The sequence below is a fragment of the Archocentrus centrarchus genome, chromosome 10, assembly GCF_007364275.1.
Source record: "Archocentrus centrarchus isolate MPI-CPG fArcCen1 chromosome 10, fArcCen1, whole genome shotgun sequence".
Classification (NCBI taxonomy): Eukaryota; Metazoa; Chordata; class Actinopteri; order Cichliformes; family Cichlidae; genus Archocentrus; species Archocentrus centrarchus.
Window position 1 is genome coordinate 9,083,496 of NC_044355.1, and position 24,991 is coordinate 9,108,486.

At 38.2% G+C, this 24,991-nt stretch overlaps 1 pseudogene; it reads left to right on the plus strand.

The window, feature by feature from the left end:
- LOC115787150 (ecto-NOX disulfide-thiol exchanger 2-like) overlaps window positions 1-24,991 on the plus strand; it is a 196,684-nt pseudogene that overhangs the window by 117,555 nt on the left and 54,138 nt on the right.

Genomic DNA, 24,991 nt, shown 5'->3' on the forward strand with positions numbered 1-24,991 from the left:
CTGATACCAGAAAACTGCTGGACAGACTACAGTGCTTCTTCACCGTAATTGGAGATGAACATGTTATGCAGGGAGGGACATGTTTGGCTCATACATGTAGAGCTTTGAGTTTCCTTTTTGCACTTTCTCACATTAGTTACCTCCCTGTGAAGGAAACTCTCTGTTTTAACCAGCTGACAGCAGAATAATAGCAGCCTTAATGCCTCGCCTCACCTTGCCTTCTATCCATTCCTCCCCTTTTTTCTTTTCCCTCTAATCTTGAAGCTGGTTTAAGTGATCCATACCCAGCTGCCTCTTACTGCCTGACATTAGTGCCTTTCCTTCATCATCCTTCTACCTCTCTTTTTTGAGAGTGGTGCACAAGTAATACTTTAATTACTGACCCTTTTTTTTTTTTCTAAACAGTTATCAGTTAGCCTAATTTATTTGCCTAAATTGTGAACTGTTGCATGAGTGGATCAGCTGACACATAGTAAACAGTATGTAGGTTGTGTATGGTTCTACTTTAACCCCTTCAAAATGATGGACGCAATTGCGCACACGGTGACCGAAGGGGCTAATTTGAAGTTCAGATAAGACCGGGGCTTAGAAATGTTTTGAATCTAATATATTTATATATATTCCTTGCACTTGAATATTAGCAATCATCTGAGCATTTTTAAATATAATTACCACTGTGAATGTCTGACAGTTTGGATGACAAAAGACTTTTTGACAAACCTCAACTGATGGTTACCAAGCAAATATAACTAGATCAGCTGTCCATTCACACCAGCTGGTTTGTTTCTGTTTTAGTTGCTGGTGAATGGTCAAAATATATTAGTGTTTTATGTTCATTACAGTTGTAAATACAAGCTGTTTAAATGTGGCTTTTCAGACTTGTGCTAGTAAAACATCTTTGTGCAGAACAAAAATTCCCAGTGGTGACTCATTTCCTCACTTACATTGTTTCACAGAATACAGATGCTTATTATTGAGTAACAATCAAATTATCCTGGATTACCTGATTTATATGATTCATAACTTGTGGTATCACAGAGGTTAAGACGCAAAACAAAAAGCAGATGGTCCACATTGCAGAAAATGGTAACATCTGATAATTTACTAGAGCCCAAAGCCTTAAAATGTTGATTATCTCAACATTGGTCCAAAAACTCAAGATATTCAGTTTAATAATTTATTTTCCATTTATTTGTTTTCTTCAGAAGACATGAATATGAGTTGTGTACTTCTTCCTCCATGCAGCTTCATCTCAAGGCCTGTTTAGCAATGTGCACAAAGTGCCACTCATCTGTTATTATTTAATGCACCAGCGTGTGTACAACCTAGGAACAGTTAGTGATGTCAGAGTTTTTCAGCAGTGGAGTAGTCTGTCTGAAAGATGTTCCAGGTGCAGACAACATAGTAAAACAGAGAGAAAATATCCAAAGTGGGCCTACATTTTGAGTGACAGTCCAGTGTACTTTTTCTTTTTTTTTTTTTTTTAAATGTTTGAGCAAAGTCTCTGAAAAACAAAAATGTCATGGGGGGGCTTCACTGTTGCTGATCAGGTGTTCGGACTCCTTTGAAGAAACACATACAGCATGTAAGTAAGCAAACAAAGCTTTATACATCACACTTCTTCTCAAGGGAAATGCAGTGTGCTTCAAAAAAGTAAGAGGAAAACAAGTGTTTACTCAAACTCCAAGTGTGTACGTGTGTGTGCGTGCGTTTGGACCAAGAACAGATTCATGCAGTAGATCCAGAAAGAATTTAAACCCCTTGAGGTTTGCAAACGGTGTGAGGTAGGTTTCCTTGAGATTTATAAAATTGCAGTTTTGGCCAACCTAAAATCCAGATTCTTTTGAGTAATTTAATTAAAATGTACTTGTAAATATATAGGAGTCTTGACCTGACTTTATTCATTAGGCACCTTTTTCATGTTCTAAAAGACACCAGTCTTGCTGCTCTCCAGCAACAACTAGCAACAAAAACTCAAGATTACATCACACAGGTGCCTTTTGTCTGCAGTTTGAAAAGCCTGATGGATTAGAAGAAAGTCTAATAAAATTCTGAATGTGTCTCTTTCTGTTTCTCTCATAAAGTCTCCCAGACATCTAAGAGGGACAGACTCGTACTATACTCCATGCTTTCAGCATTTGATCATAAGCAAGCCCCTTCCTTAACAAAGACTTCCTCTGCCCAGGGTTTCACTGCTGCTTTTGCCTTTCTTTTATTCACTACATCCCATATTCTCTCCTAGTACATGGAGGTGATAATCCTCTAGGTGGGTGATTTAGATGATATGCTAAGGAGTTCAAAGGAGTAAAGCTTGTCTTTACCTGCATATATTTTGTACTGTGTACTTCAGTTGTACGCAGTCTATATTGTATAATTTTGGAACAGGACTTTGATTTTCTGTTGGAAGTGCGGCTAAATCATATTATTAAACCAATCAAATGAGAAATATAGATGTCTGCTGAGTTCCACAGATTGTATGCTGTGATCAAACCTTTATTTTTGAAGTGTCACTTCTCATATGTTTTCTGGAGGCCATAGGGTATTGTAGTATGATAATTGTACTGTATCAACACAGCATTGGCTTTATTAACACCCTTTTGATGTTCCGTTGCTTGGCCTGACTTCCCCCTCAGGTATTTATATTGTATAAGGAGAGTTAATAGGTTTAATCTAAAGTCAGCATGCCATATGATTAAAGTTGTTAAATTCCAAACTTTGTTGTAATGGCATTGATCTGAAAAGCGTTTGAGCCATTTGTCAAAGCCACTGGAAGGGAAGCTACAGTTTTACACTCCTTCTCTTTCACATTTGCCAAGGGTGCCCACCCTTTCATCATGCAATGGGACTTCCTTTTTTGTCAGGTAAAGGTCTTTATCCTTTTCTCTGACAGTTTTCTACATGTGCTTTGCTATGAGACTTAATTGTTCGAATTTACAGTTCCCATTTGTCCGACTAAATTACAGAGTGTTTCAAGTGGCTGAAGCAGAAAACGTAAAGGCTTTTCTCTCCCAGACATTGGATGCACACGGTAAAAATGGCTTGTGATCTCAAATAAAGAAACATCAGCTGTATTCACTTTGCAATTAGTTTTTGGAATTTTATCCTGAATGTTTTTTGTTTTTTTTAAATATACATATATAAAAACATGCCCTGATAGGAAAAAAGTTGGTTCAGTGCAGACAGAAACATGGTTCATCCTTGTTTCTATTTTAAACCTTTATATTGGAGATCAGCTGTGAGTATGCAGTGGCAATGTGTTCCACAATACCATACCACAATATGCTGCTGAAAATGTCTTTGTTGCAGTGTTGTTGCTGTTCCAAGCCAGTTAAAGGCGTTTATAAAGGAATCTCAGGTTTTTGTCTGCCATGAGCTATGCTGTTCTGCTAAGGAAGGTATCTCTCAAGGCTCTAGTCAGCCATGCTACCATTAGAAAAAAGATGATCTATTGAAATAACTCCAGTGACCTCCATTCACAGAGCTTTACTAAAGAACGCATCAGACCATGATGTATTGAATGCTTCATGTCTCGGTGGAGGTCACTGTTTACTAGAATCTTTTATATATGGTCTTAAAAGCCCATCCATACTAATGTATCTCCCATTAAGTTTCACGACCAGTGATGCAGTTGATGACATACAACAGAAAAATGCCTGTCTACACCTCCAGCTGTTGGAGTGATAGTAAAAATATTCATTGCCGATATCCTTTCATATATTTTAGTATTGATCATGTTGGCATGGTTTCATTTATCAGTCCCAACCTGGGTATGAACCACTGTTCTTATATTTAGACATCTAAGATAGATGGTTTTTTTTGTATTTTTTTAACTGAAATTGGTGAACAAAAATTCAGTCTGCACCATATTTTTTTTTGTCTACTGAAATAATCGCGTGTTAAGAAGTCTGCATAGTTCTTTTTTTTTTTTTTTAACTTTTTTAAATTGAAGAATTTGTTTTTTCTTGAATGACATCTCTTTCCCCAGTTAACAAAAAAATATAATTTTTCAATATCTTAAAAATGTAAAGCCCAGATAACCTTCAGATTCTTCTGTAATGTTTTAGTTCGAGCACTCAATAGTTATTCATACAGTTATTGTAACCATGGTGTGAAATGATAAAAAAAGCACCAATCCTCCATGCAACAAAATAACTACTTTAAACGTGGCTTCCAAAAACTTGGGACACTTTGTAAAAATGTAATTTAAAAAAGTTTGCAATGATTTGAAAATGTTTTAAGTCAGTGTACAACACCATTGATCAGTGTATGCTCATTTTAAATATGATATCATGGCAAATATTTTCATTTTCCTCCTGTTTACTAGGTTTATATTTTAGCTTCCTTTGTTGTACTTTATTTCATTATACACTAAGTATTTTCCAGTGAGTGACGGGTCCGGAGTGCAGTCAGGTTATTGTAGCACATTGTCTCTATAACTATTTTGTTTTATACTTAAGAGTACACAGGTCTCAGTTTTGCCATTATTTACAGTTATTTTTAAAATGCATGCCAGCTTTAGATTGCCTTTCCCGTTATAGTTGAAAGTATTGAATAAAATGCATCCACTTTGATGCATTGCTATTGCTTCCTTGGCTGTATTCAAAATTTACTGAGTTGTGACCCCATATACAGAGTTGCATTCCTAAATTTTTAATATATTCTTAGGCATTCAGCCTGGACACCCACCCAGGTAAAAGCGAAAGAATCCTGAAGCTTTCCAGTCATCATCTGTCAGAAGCCTACTAAAATATTGCAGCTCTCAGGAAGTGTGGAGTCTTTCTGGGAGGCTTGCTCTTTTGAAACCCTGCTATTCCTCCATCCCTTCTTGTCACAACATTGCACTGGCAGTCGTTACTGTGACAAGCTCAAAGAAAGCTGCCTGGATGAAGAGGCGTGGCCAGATAAGAGCCCTGGCAAGTTCACTGAGCTGTTGACATTTCCTCACAGCGAGTCCCCTGGTTCTAATTGGCTACTGCTGATAAGATTCCCATGTTGTAATTGGCAGCTGCTGATAAGATGCTGTCACCTGCTGCAGTAGTCAGCAGCATGGGGAGATGACAACAACTCAGGAGTCAGTAGGCGGACAGGGCTAAATCCAGGGCCTGAACCTTGTTTTCCAGAGATTCTATTCCAGTCTGGGGTTGGCGCTGGCTATGGCAATTGTACCAACCAGGGAGCAGCTGCTCGTAGAACCTAAAAATATATCTTATCAACCCATTTCTTAATGTGAATGAGAAAGCAGTTTCTCTGCCCCCTTTTTAGAGACAGTCTGTTTCTGCCTGTGCTTATCTATGCGCTTGTCATTGGTGTGATAAGGGCTGGAATAATTCTGAAAAAGGTGCATTTCTGTGTATCATCAAAATGCCAAATGGGTACAGACTGTTTTGTGGGTTGTTTATATATGTCTTATGAAACCATACCCATATTAAATTTCTACTATATTAGTTTATAATTTTTTTTATGAATAGTTAAACCTTGTTGAGGGTAGCAGAGTTGTTTATACACATTTCCAATGGTATGGCGAGGATAATGAACAATTGTGTCCAGCTGTTTATGATTCCTGACAAATGTTTTTGTTTTGTTTTTTTACATTATAGATAACAGAATTTAATTTTTTATTGTAATTTTCTACTTCTAATCATCACTGCTTTTTAATGTTTCGAAGTAAACCATGGCAGACAGAACTACAACAGGATTCACAGACATCCTGAAGTACATGCCACGTGCTGCTGATATCAGAGCAGTATTTGTAGCCAGGTTATCCAAATCCATTTGTATATTAGCTCTTTTAGTTTTATGGTGAGAACATATAAGAAACTAAATCTTTAAAAGGTCGCTGGTTCAATTCCAGCCAGAAACACAAATCCCCGTTGGGGTTGTATCCGGTGTAAAATTCTGTCAGATCAAACCTGCTATGGTGGCCTCTTATGACAACGGTTCAGCTCCCATTACAGATCCATTCTGTTATTAACAACTTTAAACTTAATTTGTCCAGGTTCCCAGGATAGTCATGTCACAAAGATTAATATTTACTCTTTACCCCAGTTCTTTACTCATTCTTGTGCAGCTGACTGTGCTAAATCCAGACCATTTTCTTTCTGCAGAAATTTTGGTCTATTTGGACATGTTTCAGGCCATACTCATAGATTTAGCAGATGTTTTTGCTGGCAGAAGTAGCCTGAGGTCTCATGGGTATGAGCTGGAACTGCTGATAAAGACATTTTTGCACCATTGTGTCCTTAGCCTCGAAATCCATGTAATTAATGCTTTCAAAACTTGCACTAAAGTTTCTGCTTTCCTCTTGACTTTACTTCCTTACCGCCTTCCTTGAACTGCAGGCCATTATTTTATAGGCCGTATAATTTTTGATTGATCTTCAGGAAGTAATTATGCTTCTGGCTTTAGTTAATGGTATACACAAGAAGCTTTGCCAGGCAGAGAAAGTACTCAGTGTCGAATTTGCTAGTCCCCAGAGTTTGTTTAATGGAATTGTTTGTAGGTATACAGAAGCATTTGTTTGAAACAAATGCTTTTTCCCACAGTTGGTACTGAGTTTCTGAGTCTCCAGTGTTGCTGGAGGGTCAGCGTCATATACGTAAATTATAAAGAAACAATGTCATGAAAACATTGTTTTATACCTTTTTTGCTCTGTCTTCTATACCAGCTAGTCAGAGCATAGAAAACACATTTTTTTTGTTTTTAAAGGTTACAAGCTGCACCTGTGGCCTTCTTCAATAAATGGTTGCTCAGTTGTCACTGGCTCACATGCACATTTTCTTTCATTGTGGTCAGCACTCTAGACTGAATGTGACTTAATATAGTCCAGTGTTTACATGCAACAAAACATTTAATCAGAACAGTGTCATGCCTTTGTGTCCCTCAACAGCTGCTTTAACTCTGAAAGCAACTTTTACATGGCTATCTACAGTACTACCCCCCAGGTAATTCATGAATTAACTGTAATTAATTATATTTTTGGGAAAGCTGAGTTCAGTTTCAGGCACACCCAGGCCTTACTTGCCAGACTTCCCAGGAGTGACCCCCCCCAATATTCCTTCAAGAGTATATTGACAACTCATCCAGAAGAACCCAGAAAAAAGAACCAAGAATAACACCAAAAGAACTACAGGCGTCAGTGTTCGTAATTCAAGGTGATTGGGAAAGTCCATGGGAAGGTTCCAAGGCCAAAACTGCTACTGACCAAAAAGAACACGAAGCCTCGTCTCAGATTTGCCACAAAACATCTTGATGATCTGAAAGATGTTTGGAAAAACATTCTCTGGACTGACAAGACAAAATTTGAACGTTTTGTAACTTATGGTTACATCTGGCATGAAACCATCAGCATTTTATAAAGTCAGACATGGTGGTGGTATTGCGATGGTCTGTAGCTGCTTTGCTCCTTCAGGACCATAAATTCTGCTCTCTACCTGAAAATCCTGAAGGAGAATGTCCAGCCATCAGTTCCTGAAGCTGAGAACAATAATCACAACAGCAATTCCATCCCTGAATGGCTTGGAAAAACAAAACGAAGGTTTTGGAGTGGCCTAATCAGAGGCCGGACTTAAATCAGATTGAGATGCTCTGGCATGGCCTTAAACAGGCCGTTTATGCTTGAAAATCCTTCAATATGGCTTAATTATATATTGTATATTGTATATTGTGCACATTTTTCTGAGTGTATATTGTATATTTCATATTTTATATTGAACACGCTCTTTGCACACTGTGGGTCATGGGAAACATAATTCCAGTTCTCCGCCTGTCTTGTACAGTACATCCGACAGCAATTGAAAATAAAAGTTGAGTTGAGTTAATTACAACAATTCTGTAAAGGGCCAAAATTCCTCCACAGCGATGTGAAAGATTCATTGCCAGTTATTGCAAACACTTGATTGCAGTTCTTGGTGCCAAGTGTGGCACAACCAGTTATTAGGTTTATGTGGCAGTTACTTTTTCACACAGGGCCACGTAGGTTTGGATGAGTTTTTCTTTTCCCTTAATAAATAAAATTATCATTTAACAACTGCATTTTATATTTGTTTGATGATCTGAAGCGTGTAAGTGTGACAAATATGCAAAACACTAAGAAATCATGAAGGGGAAAATGCTGTTTTACTCCACTGTATTGTCTATAAATTTCAGTTTATTCTGATTTTATGTTTCTTTATATGGAGCTGTTTGATTTGAACCAAAAATAATAAACTCCATGTAGCCAATAATGGTCACAGTTGGGATCACAAGTTACACTCGGTATGAAATTTCATTTATTATAATTAGTCATAAGTAAACCATATTACCCAACGACAACAAGTTATAGGTCAACAAATCTTGCAATCACATTGCATTTCTCTAAACAGATGCTCTATGCCTTCATGCAAATAAACTGATTATCACATGGTTTTCGTTTGAATTGAATTGCTCATAAGAAAACCAGGAGTTGTATGAAACCTTTGCTATCAACAGGTGATAGGATTATTGTGCCTGAACAAATAACAATTTTGTGACTTTATGTGATTTCACAGACTTTACAAACCCCAACTAAAAGATATAAAACTGACTATTCAGTCAGTATCATTCAAGCTAACTCAGTGGACATTCACTTTATTTTTAGGCTGAGCTGATGGAGGAAAAACGCTGTCTGTCAGAGGCTTGTAATTGTTTTACAGTTTGCTTCAGGACTTTTCCAGCTGTTGATTAACCGTGACCATCAGAAGATATTTTCTCTCCAAGAATGGCATAACATAACAAGCAATGAGGACCTAAAGTACCACAACAAAGAATGACAGTCCCACAACTTTTTTTTCTCAGGCCCTGGTCTCTAGTTTTGACAGTTTAAACTTCAAAGGAGAAAGAAAACGGATTATATGAAGCACTTCAACTTGTTTTTCTTCCCCAAAGTTGTCAAGCTGTCCTTCAGGCATCAATAAGTACATTCAATTTATGTCTCTTGAACTAAACAATTGTCTGTATAATGACGACTTGTTAAACAGTGAACTTAAGGCTGCAAATTGGGCGCAGGCTGACTGGAAAGTATCAGTCCTAAAAACTTGGAGGAGCTTATATAGCTAGTCTCTGTTCACTTAAAAATGTATTACAGTGTGTCATGTCTACTAAAACTGTATTACCATGAGAAGCCATGTTTTATAGGCATTGGTTTGGTTTTCATTTTTCATCTATACCATAATCTTTGCCCTAACCCTCATTCATCTGAGCTGCCTGGCATGCTTTTGGAATTTATTAATATACACTATATTTTTGCACTGTATAAATACTCACATAAATCCTTACTTAGGGTATCCTTTTTTCCTCCATATCCTCTTGGGGTGATGGAAGACATAAGCACTGACAGCACTGAGGAGGAGATTAATAAGGCCCTCTGAACTTCACACTTGGTCACTCCTGAGATTTCTGCCTGTGAAACTTGAGGGTGGAAAAAAGCTGCATATTTCTCTGACACTACCTTTGTTTTAAGTTTTCACCTACTATCATGCAACAGTTTATCTTAGGGGGGGGTACCTTCAAGCTTCTCTTTCATAACAATAAATAAGGTCTGCAGCTAATTTCACATCTGTGTATTAAAGATAAATTGGGGGTGGGGAGAGGAGAAAACCTTATTAGAAGGGCAGCCAACACCAGTACTGAGCATATTTTTGCTTTTCAACCCTCTTCTGTGTTGGGAGATGATATTTACAAGGTTATTAAAGAGCATTAAATGGCAAGCACAAGCAAAGACTGGAAAGTGTTTATACTGCAAAATGATGGTCTCAGAATGTCATGATAGAGGTCATTGTATTGAATATAGCACTTTTTTAACAGTTTCATTTTCAAACTAATTTCATGTTGAAATTATGAAAATTATGGAGGTTCACATTTTAAATTTCATCAGCAAGAGGGGTATCAAGCTACACATTGGTTGGCTTCATGCCAGTGGTATGTCCCTGTTGTTTGCAGTAGTACGAACCTGTGAGAGCTGAGCGCACAGAACCTTTTTTTTTTTTTGCTTTAGATTGTGTGCTTGACATCACATGTGGGATCAATTTTACTGCACAGCTGTTCAGTTTCTCATCAGATTTAACCAGCTTTGAACTACAGGCTGTAGTACAGTTGGGAGCCTATGTATTGTTTTTCTCCTAAAACTGGAGGCTTTCCATCCTTTTCTCATTTTTTTCCCCCCTTCCCTTTTCCAAGTCACCATCTGATCCATCCTCAGTTGGCAGCATTTTTATTGATCCTTGGTCTTTGCTTACTTTTGGTTTGGCATCCTGTTTTAGTTATTAGAGACAATTTCAGACATGTTATACAGGACTGAGCCAACCCAGAAAGCACAAAGATGTAGATTAATTGTAGTGGTAATATCAGTACTTGTTTTGTTGTAGTTATAGAATTTCAAAATATAGAAATACAATATGTGAAACACATTTAAAACATTTCCCTTGTAAAATTTACACTCACTTGGTCACTTGGTTTGCATCACTGCATTTTAACATCGATCTAGAGTGGGTTAGCCTCCCTTTACAAGAATAGATTGTTGACTTAGCACTGTTCAGATTTCAATTTAATTAAGGTTTATTCATAGAGAGCTCAGGCCCACCTTCCCTGAACCAGAGGACACCTCTTCTAATATTTAATGCTAAGTGATAGACTTAAAATTTAAATTTCAAAGGTAGTTGAATTAAATTTAAGTTCAATTTTATTTATGTAGTGCCAAATCATAGTGTCTGCAATCTCAGAGGACTTATGTGTTCCAGAAATTTACAGCATTATAGATAGAAACCTAGAAAGTTGCTAGATTCCACTATGCTGTATTGCATACACAAATACTGGGATGTATTTAATTATAAGATATTTTAGTTGTTTTGGCTTTAATCACAGAACCCGGGCTGCTTTTCGGTATTGTTTTTTTGTTCTTATTGGATTTTTTGTTTTATTTATTTAGTTTTCCAGTGGACCTAAATGTAGTGAGATAATGAGAGTGATGTTTAGCTATTCTGAGCTCCTAATTTTTTGTCTGGACATATTTCTAAATATGGGTGTATCACTTGGTATCTTTTACTCTCTAACTAGAGAACAACTCATTAATGGGTCTGTTCTCCTTTGGTTTGTCTGTGAACCACTGTGAAGCAGTAAGATACTGTAGTGTTGAATGTTTTCTCTGTGGTATAAATGAAAGCTCGGTTGCACTGTTCAGCTTTTGTTTAAAGCCACATTTTAGTTCAGCTTTCTTACCTTATGGACTTACCTTTTGATGTTAAGTTTGGATGTAGCACAACTTGTTATATCTCTGATAAACTTCTGATGTTACTGTTGTTTCTCCGTGTCTGAGATTGCTTCAGTTTTCAGGTGAACAAGCAGCCTCTGTGGGAGAGCTAGAAGTTATGCAAATTGCTTATGATATGTCACATTCTGACATAATGCATAGTGAATGAGAGTTCAATTAAAATAACATGTACAGGATTCTGGGTGTCTTATTTCGTCAGTGTCCATGTCTATATAAATTCATTATGCTGACTGGTTGAGCACTGAAATATAAAGTCACAATAGATTAGGTCACAGGAAAGTTAAACACCACTTGATTTTATATTTTAAATATACAACTACATATATGTATTGCACTCAGCTGTCATATGGCTATAAGATAATTAACACATGAAAAAAATAAGATTACTTCCCAAAAGGGCTTACTTATTTTTCCATTGTAATCAGACAAGGAAAAGTTGTAGTAATTTTTAATTGTTACCATCCATGCTTAAGGGTCACGGGGTGGGGGTGGGGGGCTGAACCTTACCTCAGCTATTGTTGAGCAAAAAAAGCCAACTTTCTCTTTAGCAAATGTGTTTAAAATGATTATGGAACCAAAAGTAATAATCAAGCACAGAATCAAATCAGCATCCAAATTATGATTAAAATTATTGTATTCTCTGTGCATACTTTTAAAAAAAGGATCCAGTTAAAAAAATAAAAACAAAAAAATAGTTATAACAGAGTTGGGGTGTAGCATTTCTGGTCTGACCAGAGGCACCATTTAGGAGTAGGTGATCTGTGACTGCTCTCATTGGTAACTTACAGTGCGTGTCACATCAGTCTTTGTCACTGTGATGATTTGTGCCAAAAGTGTTTGGCTTTTAAACCACTAGATTAGATTTAAACCACATTAGCCGTCTGTTTAGTTATCATTAAGGTAGCAGCTAGCGGCTGATTAATAAAACAATAATGGTAATGTTGGAGGTTTGCAGCAAACATTATTAGTCCTATCCATCTCAACATTAATATCTTAATTTAAGTTTATTTAGAAAGCATTTTTCATAGATATATCACAAAGTGCTATAAAATCAAAATAATTGAAATTAGGAATAATCATAGTGATGATCAATAAGAATCTCAAGAAAAGACCTCATTAAAGTTTTTAACTCCTTTTAAAAGGAGTCCACAGAGTCCGCTAAATGAAGTGGGAGACTATTCCAAAGTCCCGGTGCCACCGGGTGCTCTGCCCCCCCGATCCTCGGTCTCAAGGAATAACCAACAAGTTATGAGCCTGCGATCAAAGACTGAGCAGCATTGTGTTTAATAAGAAGCTGAGATAAACAACCTGGAACTTGTACATTTAGTTCCATGTATGTTAGTACAAGGATTTTATTTTATTTTATTGATTCTAAAATATCAAACTCCAAGGCAACCTCCTTTCATATAGAACAAACTGATTTGAAATCCTAAAATCTATTGGGCACCAATGTAAAGAATAATGTGAGCTCGGTTAGTAGAACACATTAATAGTCTGGCAGTAGCAGTGTTTTATATGGCTTGGAGCTGTGAAAGAGCTGATTTGTCTAAGCTGGTAAATAGCGCATTATCAGAATTTAACAGGATGACAGAATTGTTTGTATCTAAAAAGTGTTATTTTTGTCTTAAAGTCCCAGATTGAGGTGACAATAAGTCTACCTGCAACTAGACAGACACAGTGGCAACCTGCCATGCCAACTCTGTTTGATAAGCAACGAAATGCAGAGTCACCAGAAGCACAGCACTTCAGACAGCCTAAAAATGTTGTCGTCTTCTGTTTTGTTATGCGCTACTTTAAAGAATCTTATAATATTTGTAATAGGCTATAGATACTTTATGGCTGTGAATGTTTTTTTGCCAAATGTCAGATAACTTTAAAGTAGTGTTGTCATTGATGTTCTTGTTTGATTGATCTAATCGAATAAATACATAAATAATGCCTCTTTATTTTTGGTCTCCTTATGCTGTCAAATGTTATCAAGTATAAGGTTGCTGCTATAGGCCTAGACTTCTGGGGGGGTTCCCATGATGCACAGTCTTTTCATTCAAATCTTTTCACTCTGTTTATATACCACTCTGCATTTAATCATTAGTTAGTTATTATTAACCTTGGGTTCTCTTCCACAGTGTGTCTTTTGTCCTGTCTTTCTCCCCTCAGCCCCAACCGGTCACAGCAGATGACTGCCCCTCCCTGAGCCTGGTTCTGCTGGAGGATCCTTCCTGTTAAAAGGGAGTTTTTCCTTCACACTGTCGCCAAACATTTGCTCATAGGGGTTGTTTTGACTGTTGGGTTTTCTCTGTAATTATTGTAGGGTCTTTACCTTACAATATAATGCACCTTGACACGACTGTTGAATTTAATTGAAGTATTGTCTCGGATATTGGAATCAAGGTTCAAATTCTAGCACTGTGACAACTCTAGTCAGGAGCAGCAATAGAGCTGTGACACAAAGACCACTTCTGACAGTCTTAACTGCATAAGACAGTAACTTTAACAGGCTAAATAGAAACACATCATGTCAAAGCTTAAATTAATGTAAAATTGCATATACTTATTAAAAAGAGAAATTAATTATATGCCCTGGCCGCTATTTGAGGAAATATGAAAACAAAAGTAAAAAGCTCTTGTAATTGTGTCATTGTGTGTACAGAAAATGTATGTAGGGTTAATCATAGTTCATGTGGTTCAAGTAGTTTGCTATTTAAGCACTTAACTTTGTGTGGCACATAAATTGGTGGCACAGATCCCGCCGGATTCAATACCATTTTCACATTTTCCTTTTGCACAACTTGAAACGAGCAAATTGCCTATTACATCTCCCTCCTTTTAGATTGATGTTCTTGTATTAGTGTGTTTCTTCACATTTGTACCATTAGATTACCTACTCGCAAATCAGTATTTAATGACGTGACAGCTTGGCCAGCTTAAAATATTCCAGATTCATAGTCTCTACCGCTGTTGCTCATACCCCCTCCAGGACACTGGAATAGGTGCTGTACATCATTTGCACATTAAAATGAGAAGCCATTTCTTCTGCCGAGTAATGAGATCTAGGACTTGGTGTTTTTTTAACGAGTAGAGTCTAAATGGCAGATAGGTATCTGGAATGAAATGCACATCACAAACATTGCTTATGCCATGTGTCAGCCTTCATGCAGTTTAATGTAGTGCTTCACTGGTTCATTGTTCATGTTTAAATTAATAAGCCAGCAATAGAGTTTTACATTATATATCACTTCAGTGATTCATTGTGCATGTTCAAATTAATAGGCCACAAAATGAAAAAGACACAGCCCTACTCCCATCCCTAATGTTTGTCTCACAGATTTCCCAGCTGTCTTACGTTTTTCTCTCAGGTGTGACAAATACAGGAAAATAATCTGCTTCTCAGTAATTGGGCAAATCCTCGCTGCTGTCAGGGTGGACAGAAGGATATCGGCTTTCTCCGTAGATATATTCATTAAAGTGACTTCCTGTCTTTCAGAGCTCATCATTCCGGCAGATTAGTAGCAGCTGTTTTGTTTCATCATTAAAATCAGTCCTACACTCAGTTTGCTCCTGCATCCTCTCAGGCCTGCAGCATTTCTTCTGCTGACAGCAATATTTTAGCAAAGGATGTTTTCAGTTGTGATGATTAAAGAGATTCAGAATAATCGATTGTGTGTCGACTGCCAAAGTAAGACAGTGCATTTGATGTTTTGCCAAAGAATAACTTATTCAGAGTGGTATATACAGAGCAAAACCTTAGCATTTACTTTATTGTTGTATTTATACCCGGCCATCTATCCATCAGTCCATCCATTTTTCTACCGCTTGTCTGAGGCTAGGTCATGGAAGCAGCAGCCTTTCCAGCCAAAATATGTAATTTTCCCAAACTTTCTGTCTAGAGATTTTAATTTTTCCTTTGCACTTGTCATTTGCAAGTACCGTATTTTTCGGACTATACGTCGCTCCGGAGTATAGGTCGCACCAGCCAAAAAATGCATAATAAAGAAGAAAAAAACATATATAGGTCGCACTGGACTATAAGTCGCACTTTTTTGGGGGGGTTGATAGAATCCGAGACTCAGAGCACAAATTCCATCTTGAACGGCAATTTAAAATAATAATGGATTAAAGAACAGGACGAACACGGTTACACCTACGTTATGCTAACGTAGCACATTCAGCTACATGACGCACAACGAACACGTGTTCGGTATTGTAACGTTGTAAACACACTTCCAAAGTCGGCGATATTCACAACAAAGGTCGTCTTTATTAACAGAAAAACGGCTGCTGTAGGCCACAGCCACGCCAACCACAACTACAACAGCGGAACAGCAACACACACACAGGCAAGCTCTCGTCTTTTTCTCTCTCTCCATGCTGCCTTCACGAACCTCCCGAACAGTCCGAAATCCCACAACATCAACACGCTCTCTAACTAGGAGAATCGCTACAGTATGTTAACGTAACATTAAGTTATTCAGATAACCATAGCATAAAGAACATACTAACAAGTTAACCAAACCATCAATCCATTGAATTCTTCATCCTCGGTGTCACTTCTAAACAATTCCGTACACTCCGTAGACGAAGCGCCGCTTCCTCTTCTGTGTCGCGTTAGTCAGACTCGTCGTCAGCTGCAGTTCCAATTATTCCAGCCTTTCTGAATCCCAACAGGATGGTTTGTCACTGAAGCCCATGTTTTCTTGATCCATCCAATGACTTCCAGGAAAGTTGGGTGGCGCATTCTCCCAGTTGCCGTTAAGCTGTGCTCTCCATCCACTGTGCCCACAGGTTACGCAAGACTGCCTTAAAGCTGCAGTTCACGGAGATGTCAAGTGGCTGGAGTATTTTGGTTCATGTGTTATAAATGTCACATATACGTCGCTCCGGAGTATAGGTCGCACCCCCAGCCAAACTATGAAAAAAAGTGCGACTTATACTCCGGAAAATACGGTATATAGGAAAGATGTTAGTTTCAATAAGAACTGGGAGACCGAACAATTAGAGCAGCAGACCTGGGTCTTTGACATTGCTCTGCACCTGTGTTTGCCAACATTATTGGCCCTGATTTGTTTCAGACTACTCAGAAGTCTGATATATATTAGACAGCAGATATTGTTTTGTATTAATACACAGTAATTAAGGACCGAGCAGGCAAGGGAGCACATATGAGAAGCTGCAGATCCCAAAGGCTGTTTTAATGGGGGCAGTCATACTAGCAATTAGTGGAGGAAGCAGCAACTAAATCATTTTGTCTGCTGTTGTTTACCAGGGCTGAGGCCTCTTTAGCAAAGATCCTGCAACAGAACTGATTGCGCAGCTCTTCAGCTTGATCCCCAGTTAGAGTTGAACCTTGTTTTGCTTGGTGGCGTTACAGATACATCCATCAATGTCACCTCAGCATAAGACTTTATATTTTGATCAACCAAAATGTTCAGAATCGGGAAACTGTGTATATGGGAACTACAAGTCGAGTTGAAAACACTGCAGGCAACTGCATTGTGAGTTTGATCCTTTTTTCACAACTTCATCATCACTATATGACCACCAACGAAGCAAAGCATTAAAATATGACAATTTCAGAAACTTCACAAGGCAGTGAGTCCTCATTGAGTTCCTTTCCAAGCACCATCTTTAAAGATATGTGACACAGGCATGTCCTATAGCGTCCCCCATCCTAGTCCCCATCACATTATTGAGAATGCTTTGATAATATTGATGTGGTCATGTTTCAACTCTGTTTGTTATCTCCTTTTTTCTCTCGCTCTCTCTTTTTCATGCTTTTTATCTCCCATCCCTCTTCCCCCACCCCGAGATGTCGGAGTAATCTGTTCTTGTCTGTCACCTCTCTCGGCCCGATAAGGAAGGGAAGAGCCATGCTCCTGTCCTGGAACGGATGTTCCTCCTTGACAACATTGACACAAACACAAGGGCCTCTGCTCCATTTGTATAAAAATAGCTACAGATAAGGCAGTAGGCATTGAGGTTGTTTACTATAAGTAATATGCCTATCACAGAAGTCTTCAGTAAGACCTCTTTCAGTGAGATAAATGCTGATGTCCACTGTGCATCACTGCATCTTTTTCTTTTTTTCAGTCATTGCCACTTGTCATATTGCGTGTTTATGGCTCTACACCCCCACCCCCCAATGTGCACTAGCATCTTTGCTTCATAGAGTACTCTAATCATCCAGTATTTTCTTAAAAGGCACAGCAACAGCATTGAGCCATTTCAAATCCAGCGATGGAACTCATTTAGGGAATTGAAATTAGGCATTTAGCTGTACTTGCTGAGCAAAGCTTGTTGGAGTCATGAGAGAGCAGCAATAATTTGTTGGTTTATTATGTCAGCAGTATTATCCAGTTACTCTGTGTGGATGACTTGTTGGGATGAACGAATTAAAGGATGGGTTTTATCGTTTTTATTACAAACATATTAGCAACAATAGCAGCTTTTGTTGAGTCTTTGCTATCCCTTGTGTGCTTGGGGTTGGAATGGTATAGTAATGTTGCAGAATAGCTATAATGAAAATATTGCAATTCTGCTTATAAATATCTGTAATTCTTAGACATATGGGTCAGTGCGTAATTAACACTCACTTTGTAGTCCCGTTGACAAGATGTAAAAGAAGCTGTTTATTGAAAGGCAAAAGCTACACACCATCACTACACAACACTTGTTGTTGCTTTGTGGTGACAGTTTGGTGTGATTTGCAATAAATAATTTGTTTTCCTGCCTTCAAATGTATTTGTAGCTTTAAATTCTGTAGAGAGTGGGATTTTTGGCACTTTGACTCATTAGATGGACTCTTGCAAGCAGTTGGGTCTTAATAAGCGTGAGCACTTGATTGGGCTATAATATACATTATGCATTAGTCATTAGATATGCATTGGTCTCTTTAGTATTTTTTGTGGAGCTGGAATTTCACCTCTGCTGAGAATTGGGGTTCAGGGTAGTTTTTCCAATCTAATTTTAGAGTCTGTAATTTGATTTGACAACCTCTGCCACCACCACCTCACTAAACCCACAGTCACATGTTGGACACAAAGATACACTCTCAACCATCAAATTGCAATTAATTTATTTGCAGTTGGTTGCTGGCAGTATTTTGTAACACCCGTTTTCAGCAGCGCTTTTGGGACTGCATTATGGTTAAAATTTTAAAGCTCTGCCCTGGTTAAATCCTCTGTACAATAAAATGCCTGAGGTTGCCTCTCATCCACGTTTGCAAGGTGCTGAAATTACTTTATTTCTACAACAGTAGAAAACCATGAGTCTTGTAGTTGGTAGTCTGCTATTTGACTGACAGCTTATGTGTTTAACATGGTTTGGTATCTAACTTATTGCTTTAAAATCTAATAAAATATTCCTCTTGTTTGCCTTCAGATGAAGCTGATGTCTGTGGAAAAGTAACAGACACAAATGCAACTTTCTGAAAGAAAACGTTAGATAACCAGTCATGAAAAATGTGTCTCAGCATCACCAGCAATGTTTAATGCAATGTCAAGCTAAGCTACCAGAACCAGATAAACCCCTCCTTTTATAAAAAGGAACAAAAATCAGAATTTTTCTCCCAGTACTCCATTCTCATTAATTATTTTATGTATCAGAAATATTGAGGTGATTGAAAGTGAAATGGCACAGGGAGTTTCTTACCCTTTTTTTTTTACCCCCATGAGGCCAGTCTGTCCTCAGGCCTCATCTGTCATCTTTACATCTTCACTTTGTTGTCTTCTTTTTTGGTCCTAAGTGAGATGCAGTATAACACTCTGGGCACTCTTGCCTTTGCTACCACTAATCACCAGACCCCTACTAGTTTTATCATAATTAACAGATCAAAGAAGCAGAAAGAAGGGCAGTCATGCATTATTAAACACACACACTCTGTACGTATATGTGCCTGTGTATGTTAGGCACGTACGTAATTGAAAAAATAGTGATCTTTATGAACAGATTTATCCATTTTGAGAAGGTTTTCATAATTTATCAAAGATAAAGTTGTGCAAATTGTCCTTAAAATTAGATTTTCTGCTGTTGCGTAAGTCTGATCTTCATGTTTTTAGGTTCTAAGAATTTTTATCATGTATATAATGTAGTCTTTTGATTTATCTCACATACTCAGAAAACACTTAAACATAAACACACAGACCTCAGGAGATATCAGGAGAGGTTTAAGGTTAAGGATGCATCAACTGTTTGAGCTGCTTCTGCACTAAAGGCATTTCTTCGTTCCTTGTATAAGTATGCCACTTTACTCATGATTCCAGTGGTAGAAAGTGGCAGATTTCCCTTCGAGTGCTTTACCCAACACTAACAAGTCAGAACATCGTCTGGAACAAATATTTGGGGTATTAGTTTTTCATTTGGTTGGAGGACATGTATTGAACCTAAATTGTACTTATCTGTCTGCTCAACCACTTTGTGTTCAGCAGTGGAATAATATAATACATGATTGTAGGTTTTTGCAGTTCCTACTTTGTGGTAATGACTATCATCAGTCCTCTGTGCTTTATTTATTGCAATTTTGAAGTTCAGTTCCATTTTCTACTTCACTCTTCTGTCATTTTGTCTTGTCAGCATCACAACTATCTATTAAAAATGACCTATTCTTTCTGTTTTTTGTCTCTGTATCTTTTATGCTCCCTCTTGAATTCACTCTCTAGAGGCTGTAATAAACCTGTAGTTAGCTGTTAAAACCATGTGCATTTTAGACTAAATGGCCCCCAGCGTCTCTCTGCCTGCTGTTGGGGCTTACGGCCAATGGGCCTTTAAATGACTTAATTTCCTATCTGCCTCCTGGGGGACCTTTTAGCGAAGCTAAAAGCTGGTCACAGCCCGCAGAGAGTGTCAGGAAAGCCTTGGAACGGGTGGACCCCAGCTGAATCAAAATCGCTATTGCTCTAATTGCCATGGGCAATATCTGTAACACAGACGTGTATCATACTGATGTAGAGTTACACACACATGTTGGTCTTTTCACAGAATGTCCATTAGTATTTGTTACTTAGCATGCAGAACTCTTTCAGAGTTGTGCTTCTTAATACACCAGATAAGTGAACACAAAGTAAATTCAGCTGTTTTTCTTCCTCTTGATTGTTAATTGATTTTTGCAGTAAATGTTAAATAAAAAACGCTTTTTGAAATTTCCGTCCAAGTTGTTCAAAAAAGCTAAGACATATGCAATCATACTTGAGAATTTTGGACATTTTCGGTTAATAAATTACTGATTTAAATAATCAAATTAGATAACATGGCACAACATTGGAAGACAGCAATGGGGGACATGCTGTGAATGGGCCTCCATTGTTACTCTTTTTGAATCTAACCACTCTTAAATGCTTTGCTTATATTAAGCTGAGGTCTTCAGAGATCTTCATTTGTTTCATAACAGCCTAGATACACTCATGAATTGTTTAACTTAATGGGGCACTCACATGAGTTACTTGAGCCAACAGCTGAAAATAGATTTTTTTTTCAGCTGTTAGTGCTTCCTTTTCTTATTGCTGTAAGTTTTCCCTCTCCAATCATTTGACCTTGATAAATACTCTTAAATTCTGGGAGCCATTTAGGCACTTTTTATTCCATGCAAACAACTGGCTGCAAAGCAAAGTGCTCTAATCCATGTTTTCATTTGGAAATATTTACCAACATTGATTCTGTTATTGGCTCTATTATCCCTGGCTCCTTTTCCTCCTTTCTGGCAAGGTGAACCTTGTGCACTGTTTATCTGCTCCTTGGTGTGTGTGCTTTCACATGTGTGTATCTTTGTGTGGATCCTTCAGCAGCTGTTTGCTATTCCTCCCTGAAGATCACTTATATCGACTCAATGGCATAGGATTGTTGCTTTAGGGGGACCCAAGGCTTGTCCTTAGGGTCATAACAAAATTAAAATTCCTTTAAATATTGACGTACAGGGGGATGCAAGGCAGAAACATATGATTGATTTATGAAGGACAAAGTGTGTTTCTATGAAACAGGGGTTATTAGGGTGGTACAATGCAGCATGGGCAACAAAAAACAGAACAGACCACTGTAGCTGAATTTACTTCACCTACTTGACACTTTAATGTCTATAACTTGTCAAATGCATGAGGATTTGAATGTGAGCTCCAACCCCAAGTTTGGAATTGAAAGTAGTTCTACTTAAAGTTAGACTGGGCAAAAATCTAGAAAAACAGACGAGTTCGAATCTCGGTGACCTTGACCTCAATCTGAAGGTCAGAGGTGAAGTTTTCTGAAAATCTTGTCAACGTGATAGCTCGAACGATCTCACCTCCGATGTTCAAATTCACATCATGGATGCATACTGTTAAAGCTAGACCTATCAAACTCCTCATACTTGTTCACTGACTTTACTATAACAGCACTCGAACACAGCATAATTTTAATATCTTTAATATCACTTGAACACCCTAGTAGTCTCAGAAAAGTCTGTCACTTACAGTAAGTCCACAGCAATTTCTTATACAACCTGGAAAAGATTATAAAAAGACTGTTTTTCCCTTCACCAACAACATTGTTTTTTCCCCCCAAGCTCTTTTTTTAAAACCATGCAAGAGGACTCGGTTGGGTTGAGGACATCACCTGTCACCCCTGAGTGTGTGTTTGTATTAGCTTTGCAGTGATAACAGTTTATGTGCTGTAAACTTCAGCACAGCTGCTCACCAGAGCTCACAACAACTCCTCTTCTCCTTTATTCCAACTCCTCGATAGTGTCCCCAGTTAATAGGGTTGTGTTAGTTAACAAGCCTGTGAAGTCCTCGTCAGCAGCATTATCAGAGACACAGACACACACACACTGTGCGTTTTATCACGCCTCTCTATGGCAGCGACAGCAGACGGCTCTGAAATTAGCAGCTCAGAGAGGAAAGCAAAGAGGCGGTTGGCATTATTACACATTCCCAGCTGTGTCTGAACACCAGGAATACCAATATAGCAGTTGTTGTTCGTCAGACACACACATTCGTGCACGCAGAGAGTTAGCGCCACAGTCAGCTCTGTCACAGACCTTCTGAGGTGTGAAGTATGTGCAGGGTACTGCTCTACTCATTATTAGGACTGTTGGCTTTGGCATCAGGAACGAAGAGGGTTTCTTGGCTCATGCTGCAGTCACAGCAATTTACAGGTCTGTCAGAAAGAAAAAGGTCAACCAGAGAAGAGATTTCAAAACCATTTAGGGTGCTCAGATTGCAGATGGAAAGAATGGGACACGGTTTATGTGTTCATGTTGACTTTTTTATTATGGGGACCGGAATATGTTTGCTTTATTATGCAACAATTGGAAGGAAAACCTCGAGTCTGGAGTTGTCTGTTTGAATTGATATGTACATATTTGTCCTTCTAAGTTGGAGATTGTTTAGTTTTTCAGGGTTTAGTTGCAGCCTGCCTGGCAAATGACTGATAGAATCAGGATTTATGCTCCCCGCCTTGATAATCTTGTTTTACGCTTTATTATTTTCTTATTGCAGCTGCAAAGGAAAGCTCTGATCTTCCACTGGGGAACTTATTGGTGTACATTTTGTGTAGATACAGTATGCACGAATCTCTTTCTATTTTCTAACCTCCTTGTGCAATTCTAAGAAAGATTTGTTTTTCTTTTTTTTCTTTTTTTTTGTGAAATTTTCATCTGGTGCCATTTCAGTACACTCACAGAGACAGACAGTGTCAAAAGGCCAGGCTGTTGAACCTCTGTGCACCAAATGAACAAACGACAACACAAGAAAAAATAGATTCTCAGTGACAGTGCTGCTGAAATCACTGTGGTCAGGCTGACTACAGGGTCACAGTGGCCTCGCCTCTTCTCTCGTCTCAGACAGAACACAGACTTAAAGCAGCAATTTGGCAACTAGACATGCCACGACAGCGCTACACACTTAAAAGCAATCTTCTACCTCAGTCTTTGCCACAACATGGCAACTTCTTCTGCTGTTACCCTTTTGTCGTAGCGATTTAAAAGTCACTTGAATGATACTGATGCTTTTCCCTGTCCTTTTTTTCCCCCCCTGTGCATGCTTGTCCTTTTGCAGAAGGCATCTGCAACATGACAATGGACTCCAACTCGATTACAATGCCAATGTCTGACCCCAACGCCTGGGCGACAGCTATGAACAACCTGGGGATGCCTCCCATGGGAATGACTGGACAGCCACTCATGCCAGGTACCAAAATTTTCCACACGAGACCCAATCCTGTGTTGAAAGTTTAACCTCGGTATTGTACTGGCAAAGATTTTGTACTACAGTATGAATCATGAATATGACAGGACTTGTCCTCATACATGCAGTTTATTTGTGTCCAGATTTTGACTTTTGTCATGTTGGAAACATCATTTTTGCTGTCTGTAGCTCCCAGATATTGAAATGTGTCTGGTTCACACAGCACGCAGACCATAATTTTGTTGGCTTAAGCTGCCGGACAGGACAGATTAAAAAACAAAAGAAAAAAATGATGATATTGGTTACCCAACACCAAGTATGTTTTTGTTGAATTGAGTTATTTCATTTATTACAGTTACATTGTTGGTATAATTAACTGATTTCTTCTCATCGAAAACAATGATTTGGGTTAAAGTGCTCTTTTCAGAAATGTAGCTTTAGCTGTTAATCCATTCCCATGATGCTTATTGTATTCATTATGACTACAGTATTTATTTTCCTTCTGGTTGTTTCCCTTTTTAAGACGGAAAAATAATAAGATTATTAAACCAAATTGGAGAACAAAAGGCAGCGTGTAGGCGGCTGTGGCTCAGAGATAGAATGGGTTATCCACTAATCAGAAGTTCAGTGGTCAGATTTTCAGCTTCTCCAGTCCACATGTGGAAGTGTCATCAGTGTTTAAGTGTGTGGGATAGTCAAACCGATGTATTAATGTGTGTGCCAATGGGTGAAACCATTTTGAGCAGTCAGCAAGAAAATGAAAGCAGTCCAATTAGGGGGAAAAAAATCAAAATCTAAGTTTTTAACTTGAGATTCTCCTAAGCATCTCAAATGTAGCATTTTAATGTTACTGTGAGAACCAACAAGATGGCATTTCATGTGTGAAGTGGTCCGTTTGTGGATTTGTAGCTCTTTTTCTGACTTTGCTTTGTCGAGTGTAGATTGACTGCTGCTGTGGCATTGAAAGACGAGAGTGTGGAGTGTCATCAGTGTGGCTGCACTGGTCATTTTAGAGTAAGCCTCTTTTTTTTTTTTTTTTTTTTTAAAGGGATGAGCTGAGTCACCAAGATGCGATTGCAGGCTGGTAATCTGTTTTAGAATGGCACACACACACAAGCAAAGTCTGTCTGACAGATGCTGATATGACTCAGTCCCACTAGGAACAGTTAAAAAGGAGCTTATTTTTGTTTTCAAACTTTGTGCTTCATGCAAGTTATACAAGAACTGTTTAAAAAATAGATGTATACAGAATTTACTTGTGTTCAGTCATTGTTTAATTTACTAAGGGTGGAAGACAGTGTTTCCTCTCAGCCTTTTCAGGTGGTTGAAGTGTACTGATAAAGTGCAGGTTCACATGTTTCTGTATAATTGGATATGCACTGACAGCTTCCTGTACACTTTGCTTTCCGTTAATAAGTGGCAATAAATGATGAATATGAGCCACTAATCCTCAATTGATTCTTACAGAAAAACTGTATCAGCTTTATCAAACAAAACCATACACATATACATGTTTTTTCATTGTTTCTGCCTTTCTTCTTATGAGATAAACCAGCAATTTGAG